Raw genomic sequence first — 19,639 nt, 5'->3', positions numbered from 1 at the left:
AAACAAGTCAGCAAGTAGAGGGGCACAGTTTGTTCCCATTGGGATGCCGACAGTCTGTTGAAAAACACGTCCTCCGAACGTAACAAATATGTTGTCAATCAAGAAATCAAGCATCTTGATAATATCGGTTTCAGAGAATTTTTTGTTTGAATCAGAATGGTTCTTTACAAAGTATGATTTATCCCTCCCTAAGACAAGATACTTGTATCTACGTTGGCCATTCTTTTTTATGAAGCAAAGTAATACCAACTCTTTTAATTTGTCTTTTAGTTTGGAATGTGGAATACTTGTGTAAAGAGTAGAAAAGTCAAATGTTTTAATACTGTTACAAGATGAAAGAGAGTTAGATTGTATGTACTCTAAAAGATCTTTGGAATTTTTAAGTATCCACATCTGATTCACGCCACCTCTAGAATAGGCAGTTTCACAATAACTTTGAAGCCCGTCTTTGATTGCTGATAAAATGGATGTTAATAATTTAGAAAGGGGTTTCGTGGAGCACTTGGAAGACCCAGCAATATACCGTTGTTTGTAAGGACACTTATGTAGTTTAGGTATCCAATACAGTGATGGAAGATCCAGTTCTTCATCTTTGGTTGAAATACCAAAGGAACAAAGAACAGACCTATGATTATCCAGGATTTCCTCTTTGGTAAGTGTCGTGAGGGTATATGTTGGGTTTCCAAGTGAATTGTCTATACCTAATTCGTTTATCAAGCAATTAATGTAATGACTTTTACAGATAAAAACGATGTTATTTGGGGCTTTGTCTGCGGGGACAACAACATATTCATCATGGAGGTCAGATAGGTGTTTAGCAACATTTGGATCTTTGAAGATTGACGTAGCATGGGCATTGATGGACCCATTCAGTTTCTTATATCGTCATTGTACGTTGCCAGGGACAAACATATCATTTTCAATATAAAAAAATCCCATTTTTATATAGTGCATAGCCTTTTAAGTTCAAAAATATATGGTTTCTAAGGTTTGTTATATCGTTGCTAGGGACATTGACCTCTTGACCTAATTTTGTAGATCATATTATGCTAAGCAATTTTGTAATTCAAAAGTTCTTGCTATCTTATCTATTTAAACCTCTAAAGGTCCATAAGAGCGATCCAATAATTTTGGTCTCAACATAACAAATGTAAATCTCAACAAGACACACATTTTCTCCTTTACATTTTTTAGCTATCTTTTACGGTTATTTAGTAAACAAAATTTTTCTACTCACAGGGTGAGTTCAGGTTAAGTATGTATGACACCGATACAATGTGTGAACATGAAAGCGACACGTTTTACGGTTAAGGCTGCTAACTTTGTCGAAGTTTGGCGGGAAAAGAATAATAATAATAAATATAAATCAATTGCTTTAAAAAGCAATTGTAAACGGTCTATTCCCCTTTAAATCATGATTGATTGATTTGTATGTGCGAGTTTGTTTGTTTGTTTGTTTCTTTCTGTAAAGGGTCCATATTATTGTGTTACCCATACCAAGAAATCCTAGCTAATCGGTAGACCTCCTACGGCACTCATTAGTAGTTCAAGATTTGATTTCATTCAACAAATAAATTTATGACTTTTATGTACGTGTCGCTTAGAACACGGCCATATACAAAATAGTCAGTATTAATCATCCATGTTATTTGCTCTATTGGATATTGTAGAAATTCAACGCAGGCAATTTATTGGCATGGGGAAGTTTTATATTTAGTTTGGAAAGTTTTTATTCTATTTCAGGTCCCGCGCTCGTCTCCCGCTAAATTAAAAAGACATCACGTGACGCGGGTTAATAATAGCGAAAACATTATTTTTATTTCTTTTTAGGTTGCGACGTTGGACAGACAACATGTTTAGCGAAGGAATACACACAATGTATTTCTTTTGTCATTGTTGGTAATAGATGTTTTGATCAAAGTTCACGAGCAGTGCATGCTTTGAATAAAATTGATCCGGTGTAACTTTTAAACACGTATATCGCTTATTTTCATACAATGCACAGTTTTTAGCAGCAGTTTGTAACACAGATTTGTATTTTAATCTAGAAGCAGACATTTAATTGTATAATTTCACAGAGATTTACGGAGCTAGCATGCGATTCTTACGGCATTGCAATTTCTTTTCTCGACGGAAATTCTTGAGAGGTAGCTACACCATGTTCTTTTGTGAAGATTTAATACATGTATGCCCTGCTGACTGCAAATTTTAAGGTCAATTGGACATGTAGAATATCAGATAACAAGCATGTGACATTTTTTTTCAGAAGAGATATAAGTACAATAATAAAAACAAATTGATTGTTCAGAGAACAATTGAAGGTCTTTCCACATGAAAGAAATTTTGAAAAGAATCTAGTTACTTTATATTGATGTGATACATAAGTGGTTTCGATAATCTTTTATGTGAAATAAAGGAAATTTGCTACTGCCGGTGAAGTAAATGTCTCTTCCGGTCATATATGATAGCTTCTTTAACACTGATGCCAAAAATATATAGTTTCCATATACTTTTGCCTCAAAACCGGGAGATAAATGGCCTCTTCCGGTTGATAGAAAGTCATTTCTAGTCTTGTGTGATAAGTTAATGTATTTAAATTACAAAATATATGAACTCCGAGTATTTTTTCATGAAAAAGTGCAAAAATGGCTATTTCCGGTTTTCTCAAGGTCACTCCGGCTGTCATTTTTCAAGGTTATACATTGTATGTCACCCAAACTTTTGTAAAAGGTCATATGGCTTTATACTGAACCCAGTTGAAGTAATAATCAATTAACCTTATAATTATACATTTCAGGGACAGTAACTCCTATAAGATGCCATTGGATTGTTTCAGACCAAATGTAACATATCTTCATTAAAATAAATTAAACATTTTGCTCTTGTTCTTTTATATATCTCTTAAAAAATGCAAAAATAAGCAATAGTCAAAATTAAGAACTTGACCTTGACCTTTGACCTTGACCTCATTTTATAAACTAGGACCTAGGGACCTCAAACAAAAAGGTCCCAAAGAAATACTGTTAAAACTGTTTGAGTAAAAAAAAAAACATACCGACAAATTTATTTCGTTCAGTTAGATAACTCCTATAAAATTCAAAAAATCCTGAATATGTAACTAACAATTTAGAAAATGTCGATATCTGTTTGTGTTATAAAGGAGATGCACACATTTGATAAACAGTGAATAGGGAGATAACTCTGACAAAGAAAATTGTTCATCTTAGCAGGGAGAACTTTAAAGCGTATAAACGGTACGATACAATACAAGAAATATCTAAGCGACATATTGCAAAACAAAAATTTCAAAAGTTGGCGGGAAAAAAAAATATAATCATATATTAAAAACCAAATTGTTCAGAGATGAATTGAAGGTCTTTCCACATCAATTTTCAAATTTGTTGAAAAGAAGATAGTTCCTGTTTACTAAAAGTTTACATTGCATGTTCTTATAGGCGTAGAATGCATTGAAAAGCTCGCAAACACATATAAACCCGGTAAAATATGACAAAAACAACAAATTCGCTATTTATGACATGCCCCTGACTTTTGACCGTATGACCTTTGTAAGGATCATTGGTCCACGATGTCATTTCTGAAGATCCCATTGGTCGAGGCACTTTGGTTATATAGTAAAAGCTGATCTTGACCTTATAAAAAAGGTCAAATCTCCTAGGACATAATGTAACACAGTTGCACATTAATGACCCAAACACTTTCTACTATTCAAAACGTCTGTAAGTATAACGGTTTTTGGGATTATCCCATAACAAGATATAAGGTCAAAGGTCAAGTTCAACATACCAACTTGACCTTGAGGAATTTTTCATCAATTGATACTGATTGGTGAAGATCCTAGGTTTCTACAACTAACGGTTTCTGAGTTTTGGTGGCCAACCGACACGTTTCTTTTAAAAGAAGCATGACCCTACCAATGAGTCGTTGAAGCTTTGTTCTACGGTTACTGTATTTGAAAAATAACAAGGTTTATAGGTTTCAGAAGGATAACTCCGAACCGACAAATAGGATAGGTATGTATGACACCGATACAAAGTGTAAACATGAAAGCGAAAAGTCTTACGGTTAGGGCTGCTAACTTCGTCAAAATTTAGCAGAAAAAGAAGATTAATAATAATTAAAAAAACCAATTGTTTTTCAACAGACTGTCGTCATCCCAATGGGAACAAACTGGGCCCCTCTACTTGCCGACTTGTTTCTTTATTATTATGAGGCTGACTTCATGCAGGAACTTCTTAGGAAGAAAGATAAGAAGTTAGCAACATCCTTTAACTCTACTTTCCGCTATATAGATGACGTTCTTTCACTAAACAATTCAAAATTTGGTGACTATGTGGAACGCATCTATCCCATCGAATTGGAGACACAGGATACTACAGATACAGTTAAGTCGGCTTCATATCTTGACTTACATCTAGAAATTGACAATGAGGGTCGGTTGAAAACAAAACTTTACGACAAAAGAGATGATTTCAGCTTTCCAATTCTAAGTAGCAACATTCCAGCAGCACCTGCATACGGGGTATATATCTCCCAATTGATACGATATTCCCGTGCTTGCATTTCCTATCATGATTTTCTTGATAGAGGGTTACTGCTCACAAGGAAGCTATTAAACCAAGAGTTCCAAATGGTGAAGTTGAAATCATCCCTTCGTAAATTTTACGGACGCCATCACGAGTTGGTTGACCGTTATGAAATAACCGTTTCACAAATGATATCGGATATGTTCCTTACGTCGTAACTACAATCCCCTTCCCTTTCATGAATGTGACCTACCGAATTAGACTATTTACCGGATTTGTAATCACATAAGCAACACGACGGGTGCCACATGTGGAGCAGGATCTGCTTACCCTTCCGGAGCACCTGAGATCATCCCTAGTTTTTGGTGGGGTTCGTGTTGTTTATTCTTTAGTTTTCTATGTTGTGTCATGTGTACTATTGTTTTTCTGTTTGTCTTTTTCATTTTTAGCCATGGCGTTGTCAGTTTGTTTTAGATTTATGAGTTTGACTGTCCCTTTGGTATCTTTCGTCCCTCTTTTTGCAATCACTTGATAAACAGTGAATAGGAAGATAACTCTTTCAAAGAATAATAGTAATAACTAAAATTAATTATTAACAGAACAATTGAACGTCTTTCCATATCAATTTTCAAATTTATTGAAAAGAAGCTAGTTCCTGTTAATTTAAAAGTTTAAATTGGCATCTAATAACCAGTTTCTATATACTGATGCGATAAATTAATGGTTTCGATATACTTCTGATTGAAATAAGGGAAATAATGTGCTACTTCCGGTGAAGTAAATGTCACTGCCGGTCTGATATGATAGCTTCTTTCACACTGATTCCAAAAATATATGGTTTCTATATACTTTTACCTGTAAACCAGGAGATAACTGGCAACTTCCTGTCACTTCTGGTCTTAAGTGATAAGTTTATGTATTCAAATTACAAAATATATGGATTCCGAGTACTTTTCCATGAAAAAAGAGCAAACCGTGCTATTTCCGATTTTCTCAAGGTCACTTCTGGTTGTCATTTTTCAAGGTCATATGTCACCCCACCTTTTGTTAAAGGTCATATGGCATTCTGATGAAACAAGTTGAAGTAATAATCAATTTATCGTAACTATAATTAGACATTTTAGGTGTACTAGCTCCTATACGATGCCATTAGATTGTATCAGACCAGATTTAACATATCTTCATTACAATAAAGCAATCATTTAGCAGTGTTCTTTTATACATATCTTTTAAAGTGTTGGAGAAAATACAAAAACAAGGAAAAGTCCCAATTGAGAATAAATAATAATGTCACAGGTCAATTTAAACCCTAAAAAGCTTATGTGAAATTAAATAAATCAAGAATTTAAAATTGATACTTTAAGCTGGAAGAGTATTAGTTAAGGATCAGAATAAGCTAAAAATATTGATAGGTCATGGATCTTCTTTTTGATTATTTATTTCATAAAATATGGCGGGAAAAGGCTGACTCTGACTTTTACCTTATATTTTCATTGGTATTTTTTTGGGTCTCAAATCAGTAGAAAGTAAATCAAGAAACTGCTTAAATTTTGTCAAATGACCAGTTATGAGGTATTTAGACTTCTATTAAAAGATGAATAGGTGTTTTGAGGAAAAGTATTTTACGATGTATTATATGGGAAAACACCAAGGAGTCCGAATATCTGACACAAATTCAAAAACATCACCTTAGTTCATCCTTAAACATACTTAAAATCATTAATATATGGTTAAAACACTTAATTCGCTATATTGCACATGACTTTGACATTTAACCTTGTGACCTTTGTCAAGGTCATTAGTCTCAAATGTCATTGCTGAAGACCCCATGGGTCTATGACATTTGGTTATATAGTATAAGCTGATTTTGACTTTTCAAAAACTTTAAACATGAGTTATGCCTCTTACAGAAAGGTCAAATCTCTTCGGTCAAACAGTAACAAAGTTGAGCATAAATGATATAAATATTTTCAACTAGTCAACACTTCTGTAAGTATTAAGGTTTCTGAGATTATCCAATTACAAGGATTAAGGTTAAAGGTCAAGGTCAACATACCAATTTGACCTTGGTGAAAATCCTAGGTGTCTCCAACTTACGATTTCTGAGTTTTGCTGGCAACCGACACCGGTTATTTTCATAGGGGCATAACCCTTCCAATGAGTCGTTGAATATTTTCGATCCAAGATTCAAGATTGTATTTGAACACTCAGACACAGATGCAAATGTAACGAAGAACCACTTCACTTGTTTCTTCCTCTAACGATTACGGTGTTTGAATGATGACAAGGTTTTTAGGTTTTGCAGGGATTACTCCGAAACCGATAGGTTTTTATGACACCAATACAAAGTGTAAACATGAAAGCGACACGTCTTGCGGTTAAGGCTGCTAACTTCGTCAAAGTTTGGCAGAAAAGAATAATTATAATCAGAAGAAATACAGTAAGGTCTTTTCCTTTTGGAAAAAGGAAAGACCTTAATTAATATGTCAACAATTGAGAGCTCTTTCCTTTTCGTAACGTAAAATACATGTTCCAATAGGCGCAGAATGCATCGAAAAACTCTTAAACACACACAAAACTGTGAAAATATGACAAAAAAAACAACAAATTCACTATTCAGGACATGACCTTGACTTTTGACCTTGTGACATTTGTGAAGGCCATAAGTCCACAATGTCAATTTAAAAATCCCTAATGGTCTAGGACCTTTCGATTAAGAGTTAAAGCTTATTGTGTCTTTTTCAGAAACTGTTAACAGGGGTTATGCCCTTAAGAATATGTCAAATCTCTTCGGTCAAAATGTAAAAATGTTGCGTATCAGTCACCTCTACATTTTTCACTATTTACTATTTCTTTAGAATTAACCGTTTTTTAGATATCAAATAAAAAGTTGTAAGGTCAAAGATCAAGGTCAACATTACAAACCTTTAAAACACTAAAAATCCTTTATATAAGATTAAAAACACTTAATTTGCGTTCTAGGACATGATCTTGACTTTGACCTTGTGACTTTTGTCAAGGTGATTGGTCCTTAATGTCATTACTGAAGACCCAATGGGACTATGGCCTTTGGTTATATAGTAAAAGCAGATTTTGTCTTATCAGAAACCTAAACCAGGGATTATTATTTTTTTTTTAACGTAATAATATCTTTATTGCATATTCAGATTTGCTGTAACAATTTACTAAGTTTACAGCTTGTAACTTAGTATCCTTCATGTTAGTTTACCTAATAGTTTAGGGAAGCACTATTTGGTAATATATAACTTATTCATAATATTAGTAGCTATAGTATAATTGATTTCACAATTATATAAAATAAATATTGTGAAAACACATACAGATCTTTGTTAAAAGTTTCTTGCCCTTTTTTTTATATACATTGACTTTTCCGGAATTTTTTCCGTTATCGATTTTATCAAATGATCCGAGTTCCATTGAAACAGGTCGAGAACTCTAGATGTTCTGACGTCAGAATATATTTGCATAGTAATTTCCAAAACACAAGGCCAATATGGCCTTGAAAAACTGACCAATCGACTCAATGAACTACAATGCATTATGGGCTACTACGAGTAAACTACTACTTAAAACACATGGAATTAGTGGGAAAATAGTCAACTAATATATTGTCTGGGACTCTAATTACCAATGTTTTTATTCTGCAAATATATTTAATGTAAAATATATAACGTAATCTTCAATTTGCATGCTCAGATTAAAAAAAAAAATTGTTTGCTGGCTTCACGATTCGACTCTTTTTTTTTTGCCTTGCAAAAGTAGTTGAACCGGTTTTGTGCATTGTTATGAATTGAACCTGCATGTCCCCATCCAAATGCACTGATCGTCCAAAAAAAAGGGGGTCGATCCCCCGGAACCCCCGCCCCACTAGATCCGCCACTGAGCGGGTACGGTATATAGCTCAATACATTTTTTTATAGTTTCATCCATCGATAATATCCGTTTGTTGCTAATTTTATCACAAAATATACCTCAGAGGTTTTTTATCGTTCGACTGCTGTCCTGTTGACATATATAAAATATCTCCAATATTAAAAGTCTCTGGATTATAGTGGGTGCGATATTACCTATTATTTTTTTTCTAAAACGTGCTTTTTATATAGAAATAAGAAGATGAGGTACGAGTGCCAAATGAGACATCTTTTCATCAAAGACATAATTTAATAAAGTAAGCAGTCATAGGTGCAATGCTGGAAATTAAGCTATAAATGACCTAAAAGTTACTTGTGTAAAACAATCCAAAAACAAAAAAAAAACAAAAACAAAACAAACAAACACCGCCCAATTAAATATATAAAAGGACTCGGAAGAAATCTATCCCATAAAAAAATATATTGTATAGGAGCCTGTATTTCAGTAGTCGTCGTTTGTTTATGTGTTAAATATTTGTTTTTCGTTCATTTTCTTTTATACAATTAAGGCCGTTAGTTTCCTCTTTTGATTTGTTTTACATTGTCATATCTGGGCCTTGTATAGCTGACTATGCGGTATGGGCTTTGCTCATTGTTGAAGGCCGCACGGTGATTTATAAATGTTAATTTGTCATTTTGGTCTCTTGTGGACAGCTGCTTCATTGGCAATCATACCACATCTTCTTTTTTATTATAGATCCAACGCTGCAATTTTCACAAAACATATCAAATTTTCCACCTTGTTGCACATACATATGGATAACATCATTACAGCTTATTTCCTAATGCATGTAGAGCAAAAATTTGGTTTGAAAAAGGAGGGAACACAAAATATCCCAAAAGATTTTTTGAAATTAGAAAACATGTTTTGTGGGGAAATGATAATATTAGGTTTAACAGAAAATGTCTAAACTTTGACGATTGGATAAAAAGCGATATAATTAATATAAATGATATAATGGATGAACAGGGTAAAATCTCTGAAACTACCATCTTATCTAAGCTTAAATATAAACAAAATTGGATAAACCAAATATATATTAGAAAAAGCTATACCAATGAATTGGAAATTAATTCTTTGTACTGAAGAATCCATTAAAACTAAAGTTAAAGTTGTCAACGACTTAAAAATTAGGTATACAACAATATCTCCATTAACGAGCACTAGAGAACTTTGTTTGTTCGAATGCCCGTTTAGAACGTACAACTATTCAAAAATGTATGATGTGGGCACCTTGAAAAGAATATGATTATTAGAAAACAACTTAGACATCGGAGATACTATCATGATATAAAGTATAGGATATGTGATATCTTCCAAAGACACGAAATCAGCATGTGCAAAGCAAAACAGAAATGCAAAGGAGTAAGATTTTACTTTGCATCATCTCAAAGTCACAGTGAGGCATAAAACACAGAGCAAAAAACTAAAAAAAAAGGAGCATATACATATTTTATCTTTTTACATATTTCTGGTCTAAGGATGCCGACATATTAAATGAATTGTAATCGAAATTACTCAGGTAAATATCTATTAAAGTACAACCTATATGAATATATACATACAAGTACATGTATGTTATATCGAAGAGGGGTGAAGACATCAGAAAGCATTGCAGTGACAGCATGCTTGTCGCTGCATCACAAGTGTTCCATTCATAACATATTCTGGGATAAGAGTACCGAAATATGATTTGTCAGACTGGTAAAGAAAAAAACCCAATTAGCAGTGTTAATGTAATGTGCAGTTCAAGGCGCATTTACTTTACTTATAAGATGCTAGCAGTTTCATAAGTATACCAAGGACTTTGATTCATTCAGAAAGAAAGGAGAGAAAAACAACAGCATCAAAGAAACTGTCAACTATTACTTAATCATTCATGTACTTTTCTTTAAAAAAAAAAAACATATTGACGGGCTAAGAGTACTGACATTCAAAATAAAAATTTGTACACTAAAGCCAGACTAATTCAGTTGAAAGTATAATCTAAATATTAATAAGGTAGTCTTATCTATATGCATCAAATTGTTTCCTATTTCGTACGTATTTTTAAACGGAGCTTATAGGATCAACAGATAGTATATTTTCCATATAATTGGGAGTTGAATACGTAAAATAATTTGTGAGGAGTGTTAACATATTTTATTTTGTTTTATTTATATTAGCCTTAATTTATTGTTGATTATTTATAGTTCCAAGCGATCATAGTTTTCTGTACAAGTCAAAAATCATCATTTTAGGAGGACAATCTTGAAAGAAGTCATTCAAAGAACCATCTGATTATTAGATGGAAATTGCCAATTGAGACAGCCATCTTCTAAAGTTCAAATTAAGTGGTCGTATTTGCAGATTGGCTATTCATTGCCATCTATCTTAGAGTTACGCACGCTTACATTTGTTGGCCGAAAATTGATTTCCACTTTTAACCACAACTGTTTCCTGCACTGTGTTTGTTTTGGCCAGGCCAGGGTATATTTTTCTAAATCTTTTTGCACCCCCCCCCCCAAAAAAAAAAAATGAAAGCTACAAGTCTATTGAGGAAATAAAATTACTTTTGATTTGACTGTTCATTTATATCTATTTATTTTTAGTTGATTAAATTATTGGAAATGCCCTCCTGTGTTGACAATAAGTCAATAATAAAGCATTACATTTTCTGGATAAGAGTAAACGCGTTTCCGTTTAAGAGTAATACGTTTCAGTTGTCTCCCATTCCATGAAATTAAATTTTCAATGTATTCTCCCTTTGCAAAGAAGAATTATTTAAATATTAGTGCGTTATTCAAAATAATCGAAATACTATATACCAATAAATACCTATTAATTAACTGTAAATCTAATGAAAAAGAAATACTTAACAAATTTTGCTTTGTTGAAAAAATACCACAGAATATGTTTGTTTCCTGGTTAAGGGTAATTGGATAAAGGTAAATTTCTGGGTTAAGGGTAATTCCTGGATAAGTGTATGACAGACGTGTCCAATGAAATATTATTGTCCAATAGGTAGCATTTTTTATCTTTTGATTTGTTATTCTCATAAGCCTACATAAACACGAAGTTTTAAACTATCTGTATGATAGTCTAATCTTATAGAATTTTGAAAACCTTTTTACCTGATGCACACAATTATTTTAACAAAAATATATGATAACAAATTTGTATTACCTTTGTCCTAACCCTTATCGTGGTGATCAGCAATTTTATCTCTGCAGGTTTCCCTCAATCTCATTATTGCTGCTGTTTTATGAATATATCTTGAACTTACCTATATGTTGTGAATTTTCTGAAAATCATTTAACAGACCGTTAGATGTAAAATACATACAGAAAAGGATATAGTTGCAACATAAATGACACTAAATATTCATAGTGCAGTGACAGAAGTGTAAAAAGTTGTCTTAATTTAGAGTTAAATCTCACCTGCTGAGAGAAATTGATGTAAAACCTCTCATGCCATAATTTTAAATATCAATTATATACTACGCTCCAGGTAGGATTTATATTTTGTTAATCTTGATTTCCATTAAAGAAATTTATTCATATCGATTGGATGATTTCAGTCTGAAATAACAATAACAAATACTATCAAACTTACCCGCAATCTGTACACTGTATTCTGTATATTGGAACAGTAATTCTAAAAAAATGTTAAATCATCTTACAAGTAGCATATGTTAACATATGTTAACATTAACATATGTTAACATGATACACATACATGAAAACCTATATATGTTTGAAAATGGTCATAACAAGCATGAACGACATCAGTTTAGTATAAAACTAAAATTGAGTGTAAAATGGTATGCTGTCTTTCCTTTTATTGTGTATCTCTAATTAGTGTAGATTGTCCAGATCGGGTTTACCACAAAGCAGTCATCTGAGGAAGATACAATGCCTATATTGTTTGGATCAGATGCATATTGAATCAAGTTGTTGACCGATGCTGACTGTCTGTTTTACGTCTAACGACACATTCAATAGGGACAAATCCACTAAACCTATATAAAAACTGTTTACTATTAACAATTCCTGCACTTAATGTTAACATAAATCAGGAGTGTTTGGCTGAATATTTATAAGGATTGAACACTTATTTTTCTAGAGGTTATTGATGTGCAAACCGGTACTCTTACTCACAAAACGTATAGATAAATAATGACTTTGCAATTTCGCACTTGTTGATCGGCATATAATACATCGTTCATAGAACATAGGAAATTGCTTTTGTAATAACACTGACTGCGATTAGGTTAAAATACAACAGTACTGAATAAGAGTTATTGTTACGTTAAACACTAATTGCTGCAATGCTAGTTTGGGTTATGAATCGATTATTTCCGAACTTAACAAAACAATAATTGTTTCCAAGGTTACTCTGTGTTATAAATACATTTAAATTATCTTCAATATTTGCTCGAACTAGTTATGTCAGTAATATGTGTTAAACTATATCTTGGAAACTTGTATTCGTTATCACTGCAGTGCTACAATCGTGCTATTTTTTTCCTTCATTTTATACTTACAGACTTTTAAAATTCAACACTAGATAAATATTTTATATTCACATCTTCAAATTAACAATTATTGTTTATTCATTTCATTATTGTTAGAAAAAAGTAAGCAGTTTGAGAGTTGAACTAATGACGTCAATTCTAATTTTCCGATCACATGGCATGACCTTAAATAAAATTAAGAAAACAATTGGAACGAGTCAAAAACAACCCTACGCCCGCATCCGGAGTCTTGTGCAGCTGGCCCCAAAAACGAAATCTCCTAAACATATAAATGATCTAAAATTTAAAAAAAACCATTGCTTAACATAAAAAACTAACAAAGGCCAGATGCTCCTGACGTGGGACTGGTGCTGAAATGTAGCGAGATTAAACATGGTTTTTTAGATCTATACAGCCTCTTTACATGTAACACACAGTGAAACGCACAGTTTAATTTAGTTCAAAGGCAAATCGAGACCGACTATTTGCTGTTACTCAAATGCAAGCTCCAGACAGCAATTACACTGATATAAAGTTATGTCTTAATCATTTAAACACCAACCACTGTCCCTCCCTTTAAGTTGCACTTTGTAAAAACAGCTGTTTCTCAAACCACGTCTCTTTTTGGGAGATATAGAATATTCATAGATAATTAATTTTGTTTACATACTGGTTTCCAGTTATGATCTTTATGCTTCATCTCACGAGACATACAATGTAACTTAGGACTGTTACCAGTCAAGATATATATGCATATTGTTCATAGTGAAATATGTGGTAATTCTACAACACAGGTAGGAATAGTTAAGACATTTAGTGTTCATTTAAACTCTTAGAAATTCAGGGCATATAAACGTTGAATACATGCCGCACAGCCTTATATTGGAAATTGCAACCTATAAGCGTTTAGTATCAAACCGTCGTAAAATATAAGAGAAGAACATAATCAGTAAAATAGTTATCAAAGGTACCAGGATTATAATTTAATACTCCAGACGCGCGTTTCGTCTACATGAGACTCATATGTTACGCTCATACCAAAACAGTTAAAAAGCTACAGTACAACGTTTAAGAGCATTGAGGACCCCAAATTCAAAAAATGTTGTGCCAAATACTGCTAAGGTAATCTACTCCTGGGGTAAGAAAATCCTCATTTTTTCGAAAAATTCAAATTTTTGTAAACAGGAAATTTATAAAAAATGACCATATATTTAATATTCATGTCAACACCGAAGTGCTGACTACTGGGCTGGTGATACCCTCGGGGACAAAACGTCCACCAGCAGTGGCACAGTAACATGGTTTTCAAATAATCGTGTTGTTTTTTCGATGCACAAACCAAAGGCTACATGAAACAATATTGATTTCAGAATATACCATCTTTAATGACCAGACATTATTGAAACTACAAAAATGTATATCGATCATTTTGTGGAAATTTTAACACAAAGAAACCGTATTTAGTGAAATCGGGTAGTAGGGAACACATTTTTTTTTATCCAAATAGATGTTAAGAAAAAGACATAATGATTCAATGAATTTCAAATCGAACCCAGATTGAAATTTTTAATGTCTTTACAATTCACTTACAAAAGTTTGAAATATTAGAGCTCTTATGTATAAATGTGTTTCAAAGTTAACTTTCGATTTATTTGCTGTTTGTTTAATAATTTTGGTGTTCCCCATAAATAACAAAGTGGCTATGGTTACCGTAGTGAATTTACAGCTTTGGATATATCAGAGTTAAAAATATAATGGCTAGAACCAGTATATCATATTCCAGGGAGTACACATCTTAAGCTTCTGTTCTTATCATCTTAAGTACCAAATGCATTTCAGCTTTGAATACATAACTCTTTTTTATATATTGGCATTTTTGTCATTTTTGTCATTATTTTAAAAGACTGAATATATTTGTTAGTATTCAAGTTTAGCTCTTAACATTTAGGTAAAATGCCTTACACCAATAGATTATGGCCAACGGATGAGTGCAGTCCTTGTCTGTTCAGCAAGTTAACTTGATAACCAGTCATATTGACTGGTCAAAATTAACCTGTGACACGCAGGTAGGTCATCGCTGTTCTAGAGCAACTCGGCTATTTATTATTAAAAAAATCATTGAAAATTGAAATTATTAAGACATTTAGTCAAGAAACTTTCATACCCAAAACTAATTATGATCATCTCTTATTTCATCCAAACTTTTTTATATCTAGTGTCCCAAAACTCCCTACCTTCCTTACAATGGTAACGGGCGACATTCAAAGGTGGCGTGTTAACCTTCAACTTTAACAACCCTGTACACCGCAAAGAACTATATCAATGAATGAAAACAAAGTTGTATGTGTTTGACAAATATATTATCTTTCCTGTAACAGCTGTTTCTTTTTTTTATATTTGCCCTTTTATCATGTTTATAATAAAAGTGACATAAAATTCAACCGTGCTTACACCAAAAGTCAACTTTCTTCTTGAATTTTTCTTAAAAACAACAAACAACAGTCTTGGTATTCATAAGCATTCCTAGAATAATTATGCCAAGTTTTAAAGAGGTCAACACATATTAATGGGGTGCGCCAATGCGATCTTTATCAATGAATGATTCTCAAGTCCTTTCGTGGCGACATTTAAACACTGAAATGATTCAGATCGAGTATTTGTGGTATCAAAATGCCGGGAAAGAAATAAACTACATTGTGATAGTTTTGGCTAGAAATGGACACACTAAAGATGTAAAACAATGTTATTTTTTTTCATTTTCATACATACGAATTTTGAATAAAAATTAACAGTGTGTAAGAATATCAACGAGGAAAAAAAAGAAAAAAGGGGTAATATGCTAACGTTTTACTTTGTAAGATATTGCAAGAGCTTTCGTAACTCAAAGTTCATTGCTAACTCCACATATTGTAAATGTAATTAACTTGGTTACTTTCATAGCTTCAATTCTCGTAGTGTTTTTTCGACTTTAGGATACATGTATGCTCAAGGATAAGTAAGATAACGCGTTGACGAACGACAAAAAAAAATATTTCTAAAACAAAATGATTCTCCGGATAAGGAAGATAAAACATCTACAACACGACGGGTGCCACATGTGGAGCAGGATCTGCTTATCCTTACGGAGCACCTGAGATCACCCCTAGTGTTTGGTGGGGTTCGTGTTGCTTATTCTTTAGTTTTCTATGTTGTATCATGTGTACTACTGTTTGTCTGTTTGTCTTTTTCAATTTTAGCCATGGCGTTGTCAGTTTATTTTCGATTTATGAGTTTGACTATCTTTCGTCCCTCTTTTTTTAAAAAGCACTAGTGCATGGAAGTATGAAGCCCCTTATATCAAAATCATGTTCCATGAAAAATATATTATGAAGCCCCTTATATCAAAATCATGTTTCATGAAAAATATTAATCTGCTCAGCCCAAAGGTACTTAGGGACATGACAGTTTTCTTTGCCACCCCCCCCCCCCCCCTCCCCCTTTCCACCTTTTTTCAAAATCTGTTTTCCATTAATTTCCATTATTTTCGTGTTTAATAGTACAATTTGAACATAAATATACTGGAAAAAAAACTTGTGTTAATTCCAAGATTACTATCTACAGCGTTCACTGATCCATTAATAACTTTGAAAACAGGTATATGCGTTGGTCTACAATTAAAACCAGCAAAACAGAATAATATTAGGTCAGGAACATGATGTAGGTATATACAGTATGAACTTATTTTCTATTGTTATAGAAAACAATAAATGAGGGATAGAAATTATTTTAAGAGTTGAAACTATTTGTTTATTCATAATTTCAATAAAGTTGTATGCATGTGATAGCTATTATTGATTACTTTTTCAAGAGTTCAATATGTCAGTTATTAATATTTGACTATTAAATAAAGTTTTTTGTCCATTTTATAAGGTTAAAAAAAAACTTATAATAATTTTTCATTCATTACAAATATTGTTCTCCAACTTATTACTTGAAAAGCATTGTATATTTCACATTAAACTGAACATATTTTATATCATAATGCATGTAATACTTTCTTGTGGTTTTCCATGATCCACGATAATTATAGTTAAAACATTGCTGAGACGTCATTATATAGTTTTACCCGTTCTTTATTTCAGTGATTGGACTATCATTTACACGTAAGAAACCATTATGTTACCTTTAGCTGTCCAATATTTTAAAAAAAGGCCCTCATCTTTCTTAAAAATATTGGACAGCTAAAGGTAGCATAACTGATTCTTACAGGTAAATGATAATTCAATCACTGAAATAAAAAAAAATGATTAATTACCACAATTGTTTTCATCATGTTAACAAAAATACAACCAAAGAACAAATGACAATTATAGCAAAAATCATTTTATTAAAGTCACTTTGCAATACAATAATTTTGTCACTCATCAAAACGGTTTCCTGAGGAAAAAAATCACTTTCGAATTGATTTTTAACACTACTAATACTTATATTACAGCCATTTACTCATGTTTTTGGGTTGTCTCTTTTACTAAAAAGGTTGATTATGTTCGTTGAAATCTTGTTTTTTTTATTGCTTTTAAGAATTCCTTTTTTCAAAAGAGTTGTCCTCGTCAATCTTTGAGTTATCAAAAACGATCTCTGGTGTTGCTCTTATTCTTCCTAACATTATTTTCAACTACAATTAAAACGAAGAAAAGTAATAAAGTAATGCTTCTAAAGTTTGATAGATCATGCCTCAATACAAGGTCCATGAACAACCTAAACATTATCCTGTGTACAAAGTGCAAATCTAGAACTTCCTTCATGAATCAGGCAACTATAATTTTCAGGTTTCGGTGTTGAATTTCAAGTTGTTTTTTTAAGTTGGATAGTATTGCTTAAATATGAATATAATGCAACACTTTGCTTATGAACGACGATAAATATGGGAAGCAGAATAAAGGAAAGAAGACATTGCCGTATTTTATCTGTCAAACAAACCAATCGTGTGTCCGATTCGCACTTTTTCGCAGTGATCGTTTTATAAAAGATATTCTTTCAAAAGAAAATCGAGACACAATTACATTTCGGTAACATTTAAAAACACGAGGGATTCAATACATGAATAAACAAGAAAAAATAGCGACATGACCTTGCAGAAAGAAAAAAACACAGAAAGGAAAAAAAGGGGGGGGGGGGGGTATTCCTGTTGTACCGTTTGGGTAAACGATAACATTCTCTTGACAATTCCAACAAACGAATATAACTGTTCGCATGTTGTTATATCTTCTTTTGTTCATATTATTTATATATTTTAAATAAAATTGACTGCGGTGCACTCGATATGGTTCAACAAAAATCTGTCTTCATATGCTTTTTTTTTTTTATTTCTCATTCATCCGGTAAAAAATTAAACCCGTGAATAAACAAGAAACTAAAAGGAGAGAACTACATTTTGATAAAACTTGCCTTTATTAGCTGCTTTGACTTTATCCTATTTGTAATCCACACTGAAATAACGTATCTGAATAGATTCTGAATACACATTTCATTGTAATCCAAAGTTTGAAACAATACAATCACTAATAACGACATATATTTCTTCGTTTTTGCATTAAGAATATCCTTTCATCACTTTATCCATTTTGAAACACAAAACCCATGTAAAGGTATTCACGGAAACTATGAGCAGAAAATATGAGTTGTAGTTGCGCACGCAAAAATCATGACACGCATACCCTGTGTCTTATTCTTCATGTAGCAATACATGTTGTTTACCTTCGGCTTTACTTTCTTTTTGTTTCTTTTTTTTTATTTGAGCTACTGTTTAAAGGGGCCAACATGTAGGATATATTTTAATGTAAAGAAAGTTTATTCACAAAACAATTTTCACACTTGATGAAATTAAAACTTAGCTTGCCTTTTGTGTTATTTAACCTTTTTCGACGTGTTTAACAATATATTAAGTACGTTTTATAAGTCTTAACAATAATATAAGAAAATAAAATAAGTTTTAAAAAAAATATGAGGTACGGGAAACTTGAAATTCATGACTTCTAGTAAATACAAGTGTAAACAGGATTATATCAGTAGCTAGGTCATGTGTGTTCTTACATTTTTATAAAGAATTAAAAAAGAAAAAAAAAAAAAAAACTTGCAGATATAGATCAGTAAGACAGCAAAGATTATATTTCCGAAAATTATATTTTCATGAAATTGGAACTTCGTGCGTTCGTTTTGAACATATCAGCGTCAGGATTCATTGGTTGAGTGTATTTCAGGAAAATTGTTAAAAAAATGTATGTTTTCCAGAAGACCAAAATGGACACTCTAAGGGGGTTACCAACACTTTACCCCAAAAAAATCCTGTCGTTTAAATTTTCTTAATTTTTTTTCATTGATAAACTAGGCCACCCTAAACATCTTGTTAAAATTTTAAAAGATTTGAACCATAGGTTTAAAAGATTTGGCAACTCAAAGATGGCATCTTTTACATATTAGTATCGGCCAAAATTGGAAATTTCTGAAATATGGGTATAGGGTTAAATATGTTAAATTTTTAGAATTGAATCCTAAATTGACAATAGCATAGCTAATAATGATAGCTGAGGTGAATATTAGGTCACTGATTCCCTTTTCTTGTAAGTTTTTTATTCCGGATTTAAAATGTTGCCCGAACTTTAAAAGGGGGGTATCAGAATCAGCCCCG

The sequence above is a fragment of the Mytilus galloprovincialis genome, chromosome 8 (genome assembly GCF_965363235.1).
Source record: "Mytilus galloprovincialis chromosome 8, xbMytGall1.hap1.1, whole genome shotgun sequence".
Lineage (NCBI taxonomy): Eukaryota > Metazoa > Mollusca > Bivalvia > Mytilida > Mytilidae > Mytilus > Mytilus galloprovincialis.
Note: the sequence above shows the minus strand (reverse complement) of the source record.